General features: G+C 44.1%; 1 protein-coding gene across 3 annotated transcripts in view; it reads right to left on the reverse strand.

Annotated features, from left to right (window-relative positions):
- Positions 1–13,574, reverse strand: part of iqsec1b (IQ motif and Sec7 domain ArfGEF 1b) — a 577,194-nt gene that overhangs the window by 355,436 nt on the left and 208,184 nt on the right. The gene's annotated exons all lie outside the window — the stretch shown is intronic.

Below are 13,574 nucleotides of genomic sequence, written 5' to 3' on the forward strand. Positions count from 1 at the left end.
CTCGCCCCTGTCAACACATGACTGCTAATATTATGGAGGTCATTGACGAGAAACTAGGTCTGTTGGTAAAATTTATCAGTGCTCATTCTATAGAGCTTCAAAATACAAAAAAAAGGTTAAATAAAGCGGAGGAGGAGAGAATTAGTACTGTTGAAAATGTAACTTGCTTTGTAGAGTTCCACTTACAATCCTTGGAAAAGCAGTTGACTGGTATATCAGAATTCCTCAACGACCTGGAAAACCGAAGCCGAAGAAAGACCGTCTGGATTGTTAGTTTGCCAGAAGGAGGCGAGAGTAAGCTCCCAGTTAAATTCTTTGAGAGCTGGCTGCCAAGTCTTCATTTAGAAATGAAAGGTGGGCACATGAAATTAGAAAGGGCACATCGTATCCTGTCTTGGAGTCGGAGGGACACCCAACAACCCCAGCCCACAATTATCCATTTTCGTAACTTCAAGGATGGTCAAAAAGTATCGGAGCCAGTAGACAACATCACCTTGCTCTATAGGAGGAGAGCGTCTCTTTTTTTTTTATTTCTGGCGGCGATCCATCAGAGACACATGGGAATTGATAACGTTAGAAGGTGTCCTTTTTGTGGCACATTTTGTCACCTCTTCATTGAGGAGAATGACTCCTTGGTGTAATCATGGAAAGTTTGTGGGTATATCCCTTCAGGGCCTCACATTTGATGAGGATAACCCCCTCTCTGTTTCGGCCAATTTTACTTCAAGCTGGTGGTCCAGCATTTTACTCTTTCTGCTGTCCATGTACAAAATGACCAAGCCCCTTGTAAGGCCTTTGCAAGGGGCTTGGTCATTTTGTACATGGACAGCAGAAAGAGTAAAATGCTGGACCACCAGCTTGAAGTAAAATTGGCCGAAACAGAGAGGAGTATGGTAAGAATCGTAACTCTTCAATGCTGAAAGAAATTAACGCTACCCGAATGGCACTGGACTCCTTGCTGACTCAATGTGCTGAGAGGAGGATAAAGTTTATCAAACAAAAGCTGCATGAGTTTGAAAACAAACAGTAGCTATTTGCTTTCCTTACGAAGGTGGTGGTGGACACTATGGCTATTTCCTGTTGAGCTCAATTCCAAGGGTAACAGGATGATTAAAACAGGATATTATTGTATATTTAAAAGCTCCTATGCCAATTTAAATAAGGTCAGTCGGGGGATGCACTAGTACATTTAAAACACTTTTTCCTCTTCCTTTAAACTTCCAACAGTTTTGGAGGACCAAAGCCCGACCCTAAATGCTCCCATTTCCAAGGGGGAAGTGATATTTACCTTGAGGGATCTTTGTTGGGTAAGGCTCCAGAGCCTAATGGCTTTGGGAGTGAATTTTAGAAGGAATTTAAAGACTTGCTATTAAATCCTCTGATTGATAAGTATAATCATTCATTCAAAGCAGGTCTGCTACTTCAGTTGCTTCAAGAAACGAATATTTCTTTAATTTTGAAGGCAGAGAAGAAGCCCGAGGAAATTGCATCCTATAGGCCGATTTCACTTTTTTTTTTATAAATTTAGATTACCCAATTATTTTTTCCAATTAAGGGGCAATTTAGTGTGGCCAATCCACCTACCCTGCACATCTTTTGGGTGGTGGGGGCGAAACCCACGCAGACACGGGGAGAATGTGCAAACTCCACACGGACAGTGACCTAGAGCCGGGATCGAACCTGGGATCTCAGCGCCGTGAGGCAGCTGTGCTAACCACTAGGCCACCGTGCTGCCCTGCCGATTTCACTCTTGAACGTAGACATGAAATTGTTGTCTAAAATACTGGCATTGCATCTATAAAACAATTCTCCCCCTGATTAAGCGGGGTGATCACACTGGGCACAGAAAAGGCAAACTCCTGTAACAACGGTAGGAGATTAAATATTATTCAGGTCTTTCAAAAGCAGGCGATAAGACAGTTTAGTGACCTCATTAGATGCAGAGAAAACCTTTGACCGTTTGGACTGCAATTATTTATTCTACACACTGTGGAAGCTGGGAGGGAGTTTGTTAAGTGGATACATGTCCTTCGTAAAAATCCTCTGGCAGCAGTTCTTATCAATACTTATAGATCTGATAATTTTAGTCTTTAGAGTAAGGGACTAGGCAGGGTTGCCCTTTATCTCAATTGTTGTTTGCAATAGCTTTTGAACCTCTAGCAGAGGCAATTAGACAGAATCCTTCGATGTTTGCGTTGTCCAGTGGTGAGAAACAACAGGAGATCGCGTTATACGCAGATGATGTGTTGCTATTCATGTCTAAGCCTGACGTCTCTGTTCCTGCTATTACTGATATTGTGGGTAGATTTGGCTCCTTCTCAGGCTTTAAAATTAACTTTGTGAAATCTGAGGCTATTCCTCTGGGAAGGCTTGGGGGAGATCTCCTCCTCTCTTTTCCTCCCTGTCCCCCCCCTTAGGGGTGCTTCGTTATCATCTTTGAACAACTGTGTCAACAATATGATGTTCCGAGATATTCCTTTTTTTACATCTACAACTTTTATTCTCAATAAGACATCTCTCCCTACAACACTACCCTGTAATCTACAGAACCAATACAATTAATTAGCAAGTTTTATGACACATTGGGCGCAATTCTCCCAGCCCCATGCTGGGACGAAGAATCGCCCCGACGCCGGTGCGCGATTCTCCGAGGTGCGGAGAATCGGCGGCATTTGCAGCAGCACATTTGGCGCGGCGCCAGTAGCGGGCCGCTGTACGAAGACGGGCCGCCGATTCTCCGGCCCGGATGGGACGAGCGGACGCATGGAAAAAGCAGTGTCCACACCTGCTCACTGCCGGCGGGAACTCTGCGCGAAGGGTCGTGGGGGGGTTGGCTGTGGGGCTGTGAGGGGATGTTCCCGGGGTGGGGCCTCAGATGGGGCCTCAATCGGTGAGCCGGCCTCTCCCCCCTCTCCCCGGGCCTACTTTGTTGCGCATCTGGCACCAGAACACGCACGCCATGTTGTGTCGGGGCTGGAGCATTCAGTAAGGCCACCGCGCATGCGTAGGTTGGCGCATCGCCATTGCGCATGCGCGAGTTGGCGGCGCCCCCAGTGCACGCCAGGAAGTCAGACTGGAGCGACGTGAACCGCTTCAGCGCTGTGCTGGCCCGCTATGGGCATTCACGACGGCGCGGACACTCTGTCCCGTGTCTAGATCCTGTACGAATGTACTAGAGACTCTGCGGTCTTGGGAAAAATATCTTGCATTGAATATTGATGAGGAAACGTGGGGCACTATCTGGGAAAGTGCCAATTGGATCGCAATTCAGTAACAGAACGATTGTAACATCTGCATGTTACAGCAAGCTTAAGACACAGGATAGAACCCTCTGAATCCTCACTGTGCCTGGAGTTCAAACTAGAGAGGAGACGATACACAGTGTGTCTGATCCTGTTCAAAATTAAATCCTACTGGTCGGGCATACGTAAAGAGCTTGAGAAGATATTTGTTACGGCCTCAAGAGTTTGATCTTTTGTTCTTGGCTTTGAGGCTCCCAGACGGAAAGATAATTGATGCCAATGACAAACGGCTGTACAACACCCCAACATTTGCAGCACAGAAGAATATGTTTTGTTCCTGGATTAGCAATAGGCCTCCTTCTGTTCAGAATTGGCATTACGTTTTATGGATTGCATCCCAATGGAATTTCTAACCTGTATACTCTGATCCAAATTGGATGCATTCCAAAAGGTGTGGGGTCCATATCTCAAATACTCAGGCCCCATAGCATCTGGCTGACTCCAACAAAGATTTCTGTAGGTTATGTAATACCACATCTACTATACTAGATGCAATGGTGTGTACCACTTTGCCATGATTTCACGGCTTTATCCTTCCCCACCTCCACCCTATTTACTTCTCCTTTCTATTTTTTGTATATATGGAAGCACCAGGTTTACTGAACTGCATTGGTTTTCTCCTGAACTTGATAACATTGTACTGTACCAGCTTGGAGTGTGTTGAATTGTTTGTAAAATTGGAAAAATTCTAATAAAAATATAACATTTTACAAACTCAAATGTTGAGTACAGCCCAGAGGCTGTAAAGTACCTAATCCAAGGATGAAGTGCTGTCCGCAGGCTGGCATTAAGCTTCACCGTAACACTACAGCATGCAGAAAGCAAGGGAGAGAATTGAAATGACAAGTAACTGGAAGCTCAGGGTCATGCTTGCAGACGGAGTGAAGGTGCTCCGCAAAGTGGGGAGGTGGAGGAATAGTGGTATTGTAACTCGGCTAATAATCCAGAGACCCAGGAGTTTTGTGGATGGCACAGTGGTTAGCACTGCTGCCTCACAGCACCAGGGACCCAGTTCAATTCTAGCATTGGATGACTGTCCAGTGTTAAGTTTGTACATTCTTCCAATGTCTGTGTGGGTTTCCACTGGGTGCTCTGGTTTCCTTCTTCAGTTCAATGATGTGCAAGTTAGGTGGAGTGGCCATGCTAAATTGTCCCTTGGTGTCCAAAAGGTTAGGTGGGGTGACTGAGTTACGGTCAGTGCAGACCCTCTGAATGGGCCATCCCCAAGCTGGCATTAAACATCATTGTCATACTACAGCATGCAGAAAATGGGCCGAATGACCTCCTTCTGTACTGTTGGGATTCTACCACTTCTAAAGCATCACCCAATCTGCATGCAGTCTCTGCAGTGTAGAGAAGACCGCAGTGTGAGCATTAATGTTGTTGACTGTTGTGAAACCATGGCCAATGAAAGATTCAGTGGCATTTTGGAGTGAGAAGAAATTAATTACAATAGAATAAGGCACAAGAGACGAAAGCTAGTTGAGGCTTATGGTAGACTATGTCCACCACATATTAACCAGCCGTCAACGTATCAATCTACCCTAAACTTATCCTTCCTTCATTGTTACCATCATTGTCAACCGTGAGGAACACACTGCTCCTCCTCCTACTCCTGCTGCACTTGGTACCAACAAAGTAGGTTCCGCATCATTTTTTTGTTTTAAATGATTAGGATAAGAGACTGAGTCAGAATTAGTTTTCAAAAAAATGCTGGGTTTTGTTTTTCTATCAGCAGGGAATTCTTACATCAGTGGATCAAAGTACAATTCCTTTATTTTCATATTTAAAGTATTTCTAAATCTGACAGGATAGATGTTTGGTTTGAAAAGTAAAATCACCTTCTCTTGATAAAGTTGAAAGGAATACACTTGTACATTGGAATAGTCAGTACATTGTGCACACCACAGGAATAGGCTGTTGTTGGGGCTCAGGATAATTTGACGCTTGATTCTGAGATACGCTCCGTCAAGGAAATCAAACTCTCAAACGTCCTTTGCAGAACACTAGAAGAAATATGTATCTTAAGCTTCCAATGTGCATAAAAAATCCTGAAGATTCTAAATCCACTATTGCAAAACGTTCTTCTAGGGAAGTAGGCAAGGACTTCAGCTCATTGAGAGTTGAATAAGTTGAATAAATATTAACTTGTTCCAGTATTACCAATGCCACCAAATGTAAAAAAAGTCCCATTGCAGACTGCATGAAATCTAGGCTGACACTTGTGATGTCATATTGAGGGCGGACTGCATTGTTGGAGATCGCTGGAATGTGGCAACTAGGGGCTTGTCACATTAACTTCATTGAAACCTACTTGTGACAATAAGCGATTATCATCTGATATGATATTAAAGCACTCCAAAATTTTCCTGGATCACCTGGGGCAGCATTCTCCAATCCCGCGGCTGAGTGTTACGACGATGTTTACGATGGTGTGAATGGACCACTCCCACGTCTAATTCTGGCCCCAAAAGGGGGCCAGCACGACACTGGGAGAGGATCTGCCAGCTGCAGATCCCGGCGCGAACTGGGCGCCGCAGGATTCGCGCAGGCACAGTTGCGCCGTTGCCAACGAGGACATGCGTAGTGGCACCAGTGCCAACGCACGCATGCACAGTGGCCTCCTTCAACGCACCAGCCCCGACACAACATGGCGCAGGGCTACAGGGGCCAGCGCGCAGGAAAGGAGGCCCCCAGCCACAGAGGCCGGCCAACCGATTGGTGGGTCCCGATCGCAGACCAGGCCACATCGGAGGTCCCTCCCAGGGTCGGACTCCCCTCCACCCACAAACCCTCCCCCACAGGCTGCCACCCGACCCTTACACACCGAGGTCCCGCCGGCTCAGAACAGGTTAGAACGGCACAGGCGGGACTCGGCTCTTTTCCTACGGCCGATCGGCCCAGAGAATCAGCTGCCGGCCCGGTAGAGCGTCCCGCAACTGGAGCCACGCGAACCACGTCGGCACCAATTCACCACTCTGCGGAGAATCGCTTGCCGGCATCGGGGCAGTGTGGCCCATTCGCGGGGATTGTGCGGCCCGGCGCGGAGCTGGGAGAATCCCGCCCCAGATACCTAACCCTGCCAGCATTGCTTCTTCAACCATGAGATCACAGATTCTCTCACCATTAATTTTCTGTTTGTGGGACTTTTGGAATAAAAAGGCGCTCTATGAATACAAGTCCTTTCCTTTTGAAAACTTGCAGTTTAAAGTTCTCACTTACACACCTGAAGCTTGTGCCTTTTCCCCTTTGCTTAGCTACCAGGATTCTAACCAAAGTATCTGAGGTAAGAACTGTTGATCATTCAAAAAATTATATTGATCCAGAGGAGCAAATACTTTGTGGGAGTGACAATGATATTTATTTCACATGCAAATTTGAGAGCCATTAGTGATCATTGTATTCAATTCAGCTCACTGATTGGCAGAGTGAACATGTCCAAATTATCAAGAAAAATAACTTATAAACACAAAGGAAGAGATTCTAACTTTATTAGATATAACTACCAAAGAAAAAAAAACTATCAATTGCTAATTGGTTGGAACTGAAACTTGCTAACTCCATTGCTCCTGCAGAACACAGTCTGATACAATGCACCATTGCTATTTCAGGGTTTGCACGGAAGACAGTAAAAAAAAAATGGCCGCTATTTTGTAATACTTGCACTTCTGTATTATAATTTTAAGAATCCTACTGGCACTTCACTTCAGAACATTAGTCTTCCCCAAAATAGGGAGAAGGGTGGAAATAAATCTTTACTCACACCAGTCATTTACCCCATTTATACCCGAAAACTGGGATTGATCAATCAATCACCCTAGCAATCCTTCCACAAGCATGGTCAATATTCATTTCTCACGGAATGGTAGCACAGTGGTTAGCACTGTTGCTTCACAGCTCGAGGGTCCCAGGTTCGATTCCCGGCTTGGGTCACTGTCTGTGTGGAGTCCGCACGTTTTCCCAGTGTCTGCGTAGGTTTCCTCCCAGTCCAAAGATGTGCAGGTTAGGTGGATTGGCACTGCTAAATTGCCCTTAGTGTCCAAAAAGGTGAGGTGGGGTTACTGGGATTGGGTCGAGGTATGGGCTTAAGTAGGGTGCTCTTTACAAGGGCCAGTGCAGACTCGATGGGCCAAAAGGTCTTCTTCTGTACTGCAAATTCTATGATTTATGAATGCGTGTTCACAACATACCAACACCCATGCATTGGATGCTTTGCAACATTTTCAATGTTGTGTGTCACATTTGACATCTCAGATGTTAACCTTGCCTTTTATTTCGAACAAGTTTGCAGCTTAAAAGATGTATCATACAATTTAAGACATTTAAATTTGATTGTAAACTCAATAAACGTGACCAGAAGGGGAATTACTCTTTTTTGGGCTGCAAAGAATTCTTTTTTTTTTTTATAAAAGAAAAAGTATTTCAAATCCAAACCGAACAAGGTATTGACATGACAAAACAATAATATAACTATACTCTAGATAAGAAATAAAAGCCATACCTGGCAAATGTGATGCAAAAAGAAAATTAGTTTGTTGTTCCAACACAAGCAGTATTCTAAATTTTTTATAGAGAATCTGAATCTCAACTGTATCCCATGCATTTAATGCTGACTTTATCCTACATCCAACACCAGCTGAAGTGGGCCCTTTAACAAAACACACTCATGCTTATCACCGTCGCTTACTTTGTAAGCTGGAAAATTTACTCCCAATGAAAAAGGAGGATATTAACTTTGACATCATTAACAAAACCACAGAAGACCTATAAAAGCAAGCATTAACCATCCTCAGAGTTACAGCAAAGTATTAGATTTTGAAGTAATGCAGAAGAAATTAAACATCTCATCGATAAAACCTACAGCAATTGAGCTTCCTACTAATTAGATGTAATATGTTGACTACTCCACAAAACATGATGTGGAAATGCCGGTGTTGGACTGGGGTGAGCACTCATGTGTGCGGAACTTGGCTATAAGTTTCTGCTCAGCAATTCTGCGTTGTCGCGCGTCCTGAAGGCCGCCTTGGAGAACGCTTACCGGAGATCGGCGGCTGAATGCCCTTGACTGCTGAAGTGTTCCCTAACTTTAAGGGAACATTCCTGCCTGGTGATCATGAGTACAGCCTCAACCGGGACCTGGGATTCATGTCGCATTACATTCATCCCCCACCATCTGGCCTGGGCTTGCAAAATCCTACCAACTGTCCTGGCTTGAGATAATTCACACCTTTAACCTGGGGTTACCCCTATCTCGGGATCTGTAAAGATTCAATTACCTGCAAATGCTCGCATTCCAAGCATTGTCTGGCTTCTTTGAATTTGACTGTATATATGTTTCTGGAACAAACCTCTTCATTCACCTGAGAAAGGAGCAGTGCTCCAAAAGCTAGTGTTTGAAACAAACATGTTAGACTTTAACCTGGTGTTGTAAGACTTCTTACTGTACTCCACAAAACAGTTGACAATTTACGACTTTTTTTCCTTTCTCTGGAACAGGTAGATTATGTGAAACTCAACAGAAACGTTGGATGCATTCATGTTTTCTCCTTAGTTTTTGGTGAATTATAGCAATGTAACCGGTTACATTTGATACTTACAAAATATATACTGTGTTACAGTAGAAAATAAAACTCTTGTTGTAGCACTCGAACATTTCAGAATCTCTAAGCTACGGTGCAGCACGGTTAAAACAGCCTCTTCAGTTAGTCAGCCACTCATCACTCAGATCAGCATTATCCTTGGGATTCAAAATATCCAAGGGAGAAAGGATTACCTCTGTATATAAGATTTAGCACAACTTGAACACTCCAACTGGGTCAACCGTATTTGGAATAATTCTATCTGCTGTCTATTCACAAGCTGGCTTCACAAGTTGCAACAGTTACGGGGCAGCACGGTAGCATGGTGGTTAGCATCAATGCTTCACAGCTCCAGGGTCCCAGGTTCGATTCCCGGCTGGGTCACTGTCTGTGCGGAGTCTGCACGTCTTCCCAGTGTGTGCGTGGGTTTCCTCCCGGTGCTCCGGTTTCCTCCCACAGTCCAAAGATGTGCGGGTTAGGTGGATTGGCCAGGCTAAATTGCCCTTAGTGTCCTAAAAAAAAATAAGGTTAATGGGGGTTGTTGGGTTACTGGTATAGGGTGGATACGTGGGCTTGAGTAGGGTGACCATTGCTCGGCACAACATCGAGGGCAAAAGGGCCTGTTCTGTGCTGTACTGTTCTAATTCTAAAAGTTAATTTTGTACAAGCTCAACTTATTTATAATTTAGTTACTTATAATTTAGGCTCTGGTTCCAAGATGCTTTGTATGTTGTATCTCATTTATTCTTAACATCCAAGCTCCCAGCTCTTCTGTAATCAAATACATCCTCCGATGACCATCAACCCCTTTATTGCCCAAGTTACGGTTTTCAAAATTAACAATGCTGATTGCTCAGGGGTTATCACCATTCCAAAGCACACCCTTCATGTACAGTGTAGACAAATGAGTGTCAGAAGGAACTTGGTTAAAGAGTAGAAAGTACAGTATGATTTGTCTGAAAAGGCACAGTCTTCACATGGTTTAGAATTTCACCACCAAAAAGCAGATTATACACACATCTGGAGGTATAAGCAATTTATCACTCGTGCAATTTATTTTACAATTTTCAAAAAGAGATCTTCAATTTGTGATCTGAGGCTGGCAGAAATTAACACAAAACATTTTTCAAGGGTTTGTACTCTGCATTTTCAATGTTACACAAATTAACAAATTTTCAAATTAACACAAATAGCAAATTCACCGGAAAGGGACCTAGCAACATAATTTTGAATTTATTTGTAAAGTAGGGTAGCATGATGGCAATGGTTAGCATTGCTACCTCACAGTGCCAGGGACCCACCAATTTCAATTCTGGCTTTTGAATTTGTGTGGAGTTTGCACATTCTCCCCGTATCTGCGTGGGTTTCCTCCGGGGGCTCCTATTTCCTCCCACAGTCCAAATATGTACAGGTTAGGTTACGCGGTTACAAGGATTGGGCTGAAGCAAGGTGTTCTTTCGGAGGGTCGGTGCAGATTTGATGGGTCATTCTATGATTCTAAGTGATCTATATAATTTAAGGAAAATTGGCATCAAATCAGTTGGTTGAGCTCACACTGTAATGGATTTGTTCCAGTTGTGTATGGTTTACATCATCCTGGGGATTATCGTTGATCGGAAACTGAAACTGAACTGGACTAACCATATAAAGACTGTGGCTACAAGAGCAGGTCAGAGGCTAGGAATTCTGCAGCAAATAACTCACTGCCTGCTTCCCCAAAGCCCGTGCACCATCTACACTGCACAGGTCAGGAATGCGATGGAACATTGTCCACTTGCCTGTATGAGTGCAGCTCCAACAGCACAAGAATCTGAAAGGGATCTGGGAATCCACTTGAACAGTCAGAGAGATCTAGTGTACAGGACCACAGGTCAGTGAAAGGGGCAACACAGGTGGAGAAGGTCGTCAAGAAGGCATACGGCATGCTTGCCTTCATTGGCCGGGGCATTGAGTATAAGAATTGGCAAGTCATGTTGCAGCTGTATAGAACCTTAGTTAGGCCACACTTGGAGTATAGTGTTCAATTCTGGTCGCCACACTACCAGAAGGATGTGGAGGATTTAGAGAGGGTGCAGAAGAGATTTACCAGGATGTTGCCTGGTATTGAGGGCATTAGCTATGAGGAGTGGTTGCATAAATTCGGTTTGTTCTCACTGGAACGACGGAGGTTGAGGGGCAACCTGATAATTGAAGTCTACAAAATTATGAGGGGCATAGACAGAGTGGATCGTCAGAGGCTTTTCCCCAGGGTAGAGGGGTCAATTACTAGGGGGCATAGGTTTAAGGTGCGAGGGGCAAGGTTTAGAGGAGATGTACGAGGCAAGTTTTTTTTTTGTTTTTTTTTGTTTTTACACAGAGGGTAGTGGGTGCCTGGAACTCGCTGCCGGAGGAGGTGGTGGAAGCAGGGACGATAGTGACATTTAAGGGGCATCTTGATAAATGCATGAATAGGATGGGAATAGAGCGATACGGACTCAAAGTGTAGAAGATTGTAGTTTAGTCAGGCAGCATGGTCGGCATGGGCTTGGCGGGCCGAAGGGCCTGTTCCTGTGCTGTACTTTTCTTTGTTCTTTGTAAATACTCACTTCCTCTGCCACTGACACATAGTGGCAGCCATGTATACCATCTACAAGATGCACTGTAGCAACCCGACAAAGGTGCTCGAGACAGTGCCTTCCAAACTCACAACCACTACCATCTGGAAGTTAAAGGGCAGCAGACACATGGGAGCACAACCACCTGCAAGTTCTCCTCCAAATCACTCACCATCCTGACTTGGAAATATATCACCGTTCCTTCACTTGTGGCTGGGTCAAAATCCTGGAACTTCCTCCCTAACTGCACTGCGGGTGTACTTGCACCACGTGGTCTGCAGCAGTTCAAGGCAGCAGCTCACACCCCATGAATGAATAGAAAAAATAAATACACAAGAAAATGTTGGATTGGATGGAACAACATCAAGGGGTAGCATTCATTTCTTGCTGTGGTACAAGGCCAGTGATAACAGATTGCTGGGCCATCATACACAGTATCTGACAATCCATTCCAATAACTACAATTGAACTGAATGTCGGGCGCGGTGTACAATGGGTGGCAGATCTGATATCACCTATTTTGCTTCATGAGCCCAGATGAACCTCTACCTCCAAGTCCCCTTGTTGCACGGCAAGGGATTTCAGCACAGCTGGTCAAAGTTAAATTCAAGATGAAGATTGCAAACAAAGCAGAATGAGCATCCAATGATATTATATGAAAGTATACACAAGCAAATTTTATACCGTCTCATCCTGTACATTTTACTTTCAATTTCTCTAATTTATTTATAGCGCTACCATATTGTTTCACAAATAGAACAAGTGGGTGGCAATCATTTAGTTCCAAAGGCTTAATATATGCTGAATTTACCCAAACATAATTTCCACTCGTTAGGTTAATAACTGTACGTTGCTGATGAGATCTAAACTAAAAGCGCAGGGTTGTGATTCAGTTGGAGTGTCCATTCTAGATAAATAATCTATTCAACACAAAAACACAAATTGGATCCATTTGTAATCATTTGTGCATAACTATCTATGTATGCAGAAGAGATAAATTGCAACATCACATTGCAATATTCCCTTGCTTATAGTCTTGGACTCTAATTCTTCTTTTTATCTTCGATAGCATCTGAATTTCAATGGGGATGTTACAACTAATGCATGACATCAGTAGCCGACGCTTCATATTTCCAGTCATTTAAAAAAAAAATAACACCCTTCATCACTCCCTGCCACTGCCAACAACGATATTCATTCAATCGAACAGCAGGTACAAAAAAAAACTTCCTCTGTTGCATTGTTTCCAAAGATATGAATTGGCCGACAGGTGCGAGAAACAGAACCCAGGTTGATTTTTAGGGCGTGCATTTTTGATCCCCTTATCTAAGGGTATTAGCAAGTTAGAAGCAGCTCCAAGAAGGTTCACTCGACTGAGGCCGATTTAGCTCAGTTGGCTGGACAGCTGTGTGGGGTTGCAGAGGCCAACAACACTGAACATCCTGAGGAGCCAGAGAGTGTGATATAGAAAGGATGTTTCCCCTCATGGGAGAGACTAGAACGAGGGGACCCAGCTTAAATGTAAGGGGGTCTCCCTTTTAAGATGGAGATGAGAAGAATATTTTTTCTCTCAAAAAGGTCATGAACCTTTTGAATCTCTATTCCCCAAAGAGTAGTGGATTCAGGATCAATGAATACTTTTAAAGGCAGAAGTAGATAGATTCTTGACTAACAAGGGAGTGTAAAGTTACGTGGGGTAGACCGGAAAGTGGAGACCGCAATCAGATCAGCCATGATCTTATTGAACAGCAGGTTCATGGATGGCCAACTTCTGCTCCCAATCCATATGTTGACTCGATTTTCTCTCCCTTCTCAAGAGGGTAAATGGTTAGGGGTACATCGAGTATGTTCATTGAGATCATGTTCAAAATTAGAAATTCAACATATGAAGGCAAACCAATCTCACATCGCTGCCTATGCATGAGAGAACACCAGGAGAGATATTTTGTCAATCGTGGACCCTTCCCATCACTATCAATAGGGCATTATTGCAAAGCTGCTCCCAGTCTTTTACTATAACCAGCTGTTGTGGAGATGCACAAACATGCTCCAGAATGATTTTGGAAACTCAGCCAGAAGCTATGACGTATTGCATTTTA

This window comes from Scyliorhinus canicula, chromosome 11, assembly GCF_902713615.1.
Source record: "Scyliorhinus canicula chromosome 11, sScyCan1.1, whole genome shotgun sequence".
Taxonomy (NCBI): Eukaryota; Metazoa; Chordata; class Chondrichthyes; order Carcharhiniformes; family Scyliorhinidae; genus Scyliorhinus; species Scyliorhinus canicula.